At 53.7% G+C, this 6,384-nt stretch overlaps 2 long non-coding RNA genes across 2 annotated transcripts; one reads left to right on the top strand and one right to left on the bottom strand.

Moving 5' to 3' along the window:
• Nucleotides 1-263: 263 nt before the first annotated feature.
• On the bottom strand, nucleotides 264-4,728 carry LOC145723181 (uncharacterized). Its single transcript, XR_014148073.1, has 3 exons — nucleotides 4,632-4,728; nucleotides 2,736-2,903; nucleotides 264-1,159 (listed from the first exon to the last, which is right to left on the bottom strand). It is a non-coding gene; the product is annotated as an uncharacterized LOC145723181 (long non-coding RNA).
• A 125-nt stretch (nucleotides 4,729-4,853) lies between these two features.
• On the top strand, nucleotides 4,854-6,053 carry LOC145723180 (uncharacterized). The gene is made up of 2 exons (XR_014148072.1): nucleotides 4,854-5,031; nucleotides 5,879-6,053. It is a non-coding gene; the product is annotated as an uncharacterized LOC145723180 (long non-coding RNA).
• Nucleotides 6,054-6,384: the final 331 nt, after the last annotated feature.

The raw sequence follows: 6,384 nt of genomic DNA, 5'->3' as shown, positions 1-6,384 counted from the left end.
GGCGCAGGGACCCAAGTTGGGTCTGGGGAAGCCCGGGGCCCCTCGCGGGTGCGGACGGCGCCTGACGGGGCGGGAGGGCGCTCCAGGGCCGGTGACAGCAGGAGCAAAGGCCCCAAGGTACGGGATGCGTTTGGGGAATAAAGAACTGCTTCTTATGACCTCTTTTAGAGTTGGCCCTAGAGTCCGCCTGTAAAGCTGTTTTGCTCTTTGAAGAGAAACAAGATCACTTAGGGTTTTTGCAGTTTTATTTTTTATTAGAAAAAAAAGAAAATAAATACAACTATTATTATTCCCGCCCTTCCCAAGAATGTGAGGCCGGGCTAGTTAAACATTTGGGGTTTATTTGAGGAATCCTGTTAAACACGGGGAATTATTATTATCGTTTTTTAAACAGCTGCTGAATTTTATTTTATTTTAAGTTTTTTTTTTATTTTTTAGAACTATTTATTTATTTATTTGGGAGAGAGAGAGAGGAGGGAGGGGCAGAGGGAGAGAGAGAATCTCAAGCAGACTCCGTGCTGAGCGTGGAGTCTGATGCGGGGCTCGATCCCGTGACCCTGAGATCATGACCTGAGCGGAAATCAAGAGTCAGACGCTGAACCGACTCAGCCACACAGGCGCCCCAAACATGAATTACTTTTAAAATGAAAGAAGAAAAGAAAAACTCAAATGATTTAGCAGAAGTCGGTCATAGCAGTAACAAGACAGAAGACTCGGAGGACAGCCGAGTGGAGGTGTTTCGGTCGGTCAGGGGTCTGCAGACTTCTGTCGTGGCAGCGAGCAAGCACTTGGGCTGTGTGGGGCCTTGGGGTCCACCTGCTGTCTGCAATCCACAGCTGCCATTGGTCAGTGACCCCACAAACACCATCCATGCCAAAGGGCTGAAGCTGTGTTCCAATAAAGCTTTGTTTCTGGACGCTGAAATTTGAATTTTTTACAAGTTTTATGTATCAAGAAATATGCTTCTTCTGACTTTTCAACCTCTTAAAAGTGTGAAAAACTCCAGGCCATTTGTGTTAGGACATCAAGTGGGATCAGCACGTTTGGCTCTAGAGCGTGGATGGAGGGAACGGAAGACCAGGTTTCATGCTTCCCACGGTGGAGAAGGCTGAAAAAGACAAACGCTGAGTTCTGTGCACTCTGTGCTCTGCACCTTCCTCTTCGTCATTTGAAACAGAAACCGAAAAGAAAGGTAAAAAACATTCTTTCCTTGTGCCTGGACCTACCAAGCCTGGGCACAGGTCTGTGCCATGGGCCGTGGTTGCCAACCCTGGTTCTGGGTTCTCTGCTTAGTTCCAGGGGAGCAGAGAAAGTGGGACAGCCTCTTGCCCTAGGACCCCAGCAGACGGGCGTGACCTGGGGAGACAAGCCGCTTCGGGGGCGCTGCCCGCATCCTACAGGGACGTCGGACCAGCTCTAGCTGCCAGTTTACCGCTGCTTTCTGCCCACTGTATGTGTCCGAAGCTGGGACATACTGGGACTGTGCCAGCCATCCGAATCCGAAGCCAGAGGTCCATCCCAACCTGACGGAGAGCAGGAGCGGTTTGTGGGGCCTGAGGAGCGGCACGGCCACATTTGAACAAATGTGGGTGACTTCCCACGAGGGCTAATGTTAACTCCATTTCCACCAACCAGGACTCGGATGGTTAGCCCGTGGTACGAGGAGAGCCAGGAAGGACTTCCTTGCCACACCTGCACGTCTGGGGAGAGGTGGGGCAGAGGAAGGGTGGGGGACGGGCAGCGGAGCTGCAGCGTGGACCGGGGCACCCACACACATGGCCGTGAACACGAGGCATGGGGGTCACCCGCCTCCCCCACTCAGAGCATGCGTGCTTGGAGACAATGACACTTTCTCTAATGGGCCCTCTGACCTGGCTTTATGCGGACACCATGTCTCTGAAAGGGGAGAGTGGAAAAGTCATTCTTTTTGTCAGACCGTGTGTTTTGCATGAATATCACTTAGACGAAAATCTGCACAACCTCAGCAGATCTCTGTTGACCCCTTAGAGGGAAAACGCGGTTGAGCTGAGAGGAGCAGGGAGCGCGCACATGGCCCCGCTGCTGGGTCCCAGTAAGACCGGAATCGCCCACCAAAGCCTTTGCTCAGTGCAGAAAGGATCTGGGATCGCCATGGCAACCCTGTTGCTCAGGCTCCCAGGGCACATTCTTCAGGAAAAAATATGATTGTTTGCTTGAAATTTTCAAAGCTGCCTACAACTTTAAAGCATGTTAATTTTGCTCGAACTTTAATTATTGATAAAATCTGTTCAGAGGGTAGGTCTGTTCTGAAAAACAGAGCAAAACCCGAACTGCAGAATGCCATGGGGTGAGCCTGTGGGAGCAGGACAGGAGGAGATGGGGAGGGGCGCTGGCCTGGCTCTTCCTGGGGAGCCGGGTTGGGAGGAGGGGACCGCCTGGGCCCTGCTCCCCGTGGTTCCACGGGGCGGACGACGACGGTGCAGCGCTTAGCGTGACACCACACGGGCCTCCTGTCCGGACAACCGCAAGCAGGGCTTCGAGGCTCGGGCTGGGGGGCCCCGCGGTCCAGGGGTCAAGGTCAGTCTGGCTGAGGGCGGAATGTCAGAGCGCGGGCAGGCCTGTTCTGAGGCCTGGCGCACGCCACAGATCTCACGACTGGCCGCTGCGTTCGGATTTGATTCAGGGTGGGGTGCGTTTTAATGTGGCTGAGAGAGGTTTGCCCTGTTTTATCTTCAGTGGACATTTCCTCAAATTACCTGCGGGGTCCTTCCTGTCTTCCCACTCGTGAGGCTGGATGTGAGGGAGGACGGGGCCCCTCGACTGGGCCTCAGTCCCAGATAAGGACGATGAAACCAGCGGCCCCGATTAGGGCGCCCGCGGACCAGCTCAGGGCACCTCATGGCTACAACCTTGTAGGAAAACCCCTGAAACACAAATCGGAAAGTAAACCTTCAGAGCTGTCCACTAACGGGTGTGAGTCCCCCCGGAGGGACGAAGGGGCCAGCACGGAACGCGGGAACGCTGTCCCGTGGAGTTCCGGGTGGGTCAGAGTCCGGCCCGGGGTGGCATTCCCAAGCCCTCCGGTGCCCCGGGGAATCCGCTGCAGGTGGGGGTGGGGGAAAGGGGCGGGGCGAGGGGTGGGCCCGCCTGGAGCCCGGTCCCACCCACCCAGTCCCTGCGGCCACAAAGCAGCGCTAACTTCCTTCCGGAGTTCGCAGCCTCATTAACGAAGGAATACAAACAGCATAAAGCAGGTTCTTGTTTGTTTCCGATCAGCTAAGACATTTCTTTCTTTACCTTCTGAACAGACAAGCAGAGACTGATGAACGATGATACTAATTCAGCTAAGTTTTCCTCCTCCCATTGGCGATGTTTACTCTGGGAGAGCTCGCTCTGTCAGCAATTCAGCCGGAGGCCCAAGTCACCCCGGCCCTGACCTGGCCCTGACCCTGTCCTGACCCTAGCCATCGCACTTACCCTAGCCCTGGCCCTGACCCCTGTCCTGTCCCTGACCCCAGCCCTGTCCCTGACCCCAGCCCTGACCTTGATCCCAGCCCTGACCTGGCCCTGACCCTGACCCTGATCCTGATTCTGACCCTGGTCCTGGTTCTGACCCTGATCCCAGCCCTGACCTGGCCCTGATCCCGGCCCTGACCCTGATCCCGGCCCTGACCTGGCCCTGACCCTGATCCTGGTTCTGACCCTGATCCCAGCCCTGACCTGGCCCTGACCTTAGCCCTGACCCTGATCCCAGCCCTGAACTGGCCCTGACCCTGATCCTGGTTCTGATCCTGATCCCAGCTCTGACCTGGCCCTGACCTTAGCCCTGACCATGATCCCAGCCCTGACCTGGCCCTGACCCCGGCCCTGACCCTGATCCCGGCCCTGACCTGGCCCTGACCCTGATCCTGGTTCTGATCCTGATCCCAGCTCTGACCTGGCCCTGACCTTAGCCCTGACCCTGATCCCAGCCCTGACCTGGCCCTGACCCCGGCCCTGACCCTGATCCTGGCCCTGACCCAGCCTTGAAGGTAGCCAGCATGGCCTGAGAACCTGCAGGAAGTAAGCAGAGTCCTGGGCTGCTCTCAGGCTTGGGAAACAATTTAGTCTCTCTCCCTCCCCAGGTTAGGTGGACACGGACGCTGAGGGCCATTCACCTCTAACTGACACCTGCCTTGAGTTTGGAGAACCCAGACTTGCTGAGAGCTTGGTTCTCCCTTAGATGCTGTAGCCCCCCTTCCTTGGGTGGGCCCAAAGGCCCCCTCCAGTGGAGGGCTGTGAGCATGGGTTGGGGGCAAGGCGCATGTGCCGTGCCCAGGACGATGCAAAGACAGCCCCTGACTGTGCTGACCTCCAGGATGGACACCTGGTGACCCTCAGCTGCTCCCCCAGGCCCGACCCTGACACTGATCAACTGAGGATGCACCACATCCACGCGCTTCCCCAAACCCGTGTGGGGACACACTTCATGCAAATGAGCACGCGAACTCACCACCGCTTTGTCATATCGTGTTTTCTCAATGATCAGCATTACAGCTGCTCTGAGGACACACGGGAACTTACAAAGTGATCTGATAGAACAAAGTGGGTGTCAGCCAGGCCTTCTCTTCTTGTGCCCACTCTGGGGGTCAGTCCCGTGAGTGTGGACTCACCTGAAAACGAGTGTGCCGGTAGCTGGGAAGGAGAGCCCTCTTGCCTCCTGGCAGATCCTCACAGCGTGCTGGCTCCGAAGGCCGTCCTAATCTGATGACTCATGCAAGGGGACTCTCGTGTGGTTGAAGAATGGACAGTCACGGGGCCCGCCTGCCATGGGTGTGGTCACTTGGCTGCTCAGTTGCTATTCTTAAATCCTAGCCCCTAGCCTAGCCATCACAAGAAAAGGAGCTGTGGGTCAGAGAGGACCACAGGCAGCAACAGTGGGGATAACTGAAGGGTGGACTGGCTTTAGAGAAGTGATCAAAGCATGCACCCTGCCATCTGCATACAGGACAAATGGTTACCTGGGCTCCAGCGGCTTCTCCTGAGCCCCTCCCGGGAAAAGGTAGGAAAAAGGTGAGTAGTCTGATGGAACTTCAAGTACAGTAGAAAGCGTATATTTTTAAAGTATATCTGATGATCCAGAAACATAATGTATTTCCAGGTGTTTTAGTCAGGATAGGCTAGATATGCTGGGGCAACAAACACGCTCCAGAGCTTAGTGGTAAATAGCAATGGAAGTTTCTGTGTGCTTCTGTGTATATCACGTTCCTGTCCAGTGAAAGTCAGCAGGGGCCCGACTGACGGGGCTCCCCTTGACCCGTTACTTAGGGTGTTAGTAAGTCCTGCCCGAGATCAAGGTGAGCTTAGGAATTCAGTTTTCCCTCTGTCCCATTTTAAAAAATCAAGCTTTTTAACTTCCATATCTCCCCAGAGAAGGAAGGGAATGCGGCCACGGCACTGGGGCTGTAAAGGTTTCTATCTGGAAGTGACAGACATCACCTCCACTCGAACTCGCTGACCCACGCCTGGCTCCCGGCACGTCCACCCTCACCACGGGCAGGCAGCGCAGCCTCGCTGTCGCTCGAAGGACACGGCACTCGGTGCGCAGAATCAGCCCTGACGAGCAGCGTACCAGCTTCGTGAAGGAGAAAAACAAGTTTGAAGATGTTTTAAGAACTAGAAAAATATATATAAGAATTACAGCTAAAATGACTACCTCTTAGCGTTCATGTTATTGCAAGTGATTTCCATATTTTTTAAACTTTCTGTACTTCATGTATTTTTAAAGTAAACATTATTTTATAATTTAAATCGAATTTGTTTTTCTGAAGACCCCAAAGAGTGTTGTAGACAGGAAATGTGAGTAGTTGAGAGCAGGGTTTATAACAGAGAATATCTAATATATCTGTGGTTGTTACAGGTAACATCAGGAGGAGCGTTCCCCTGGGAGAGCCGTGTCCCTCACGAAGGCCAGATGGCGGGTGTGACTCAGCGGTGCGGCCTGGCCTCTTCCAGGCGTGTGTGTGCTGAGCTTCTGCCTAATGCCTGCAATCATGCTGTTTATTACAAAATAATAATACAATAAGAAAGAAATCGTTTAGAAGATTTTGGGTTTTGTTTTTTTAACTCCTGGACTAGGGAGTGAGAGCGGAAGGAAGTCTACGCCGATTTCAAGGATGCATGAGTAATTGAAACGAGGCCAGTCTAAAATCTACGTTTTCTGCAGGGCAAAAAAAGGGAAAAAGTGTGATTTTATTGTTTTTCTTTTTTTCTCTTGTTGGAAACAGAGGAAGTCATTTGGTTGTCCTGTTCCCCAGCCCCCTGGAGGCTAATTTAAGTCCCTCCATCTGCCCCCAAGGTGGGAGTAATCCCTGTATATTGATGGAGACTGTTGAGTGGGGAGATTAATAACAAAGGCTTTTGCTT

Source organism: Leptonychotes weddellii, chromosome 8, assembly GCF_054177405.1.
Source record: "Leptonychotes weddellii isolate Sample4059 chromosome 8, ASM5417740v2, whole genome shotgun sequence".
Taxonomy (NCBI): domain Eukaryota; kingdom Metazoa; phylum Chordata; class Mammalia; order Carnivora; family Phocidae; genus Leptonychotes; species Leptonychotes weddellii.
The sequence above is the reverse complement of the archived record's forward strand: the minus strand, read 5'-3'. Positions and strand labels throughout refer to the sequence as shown.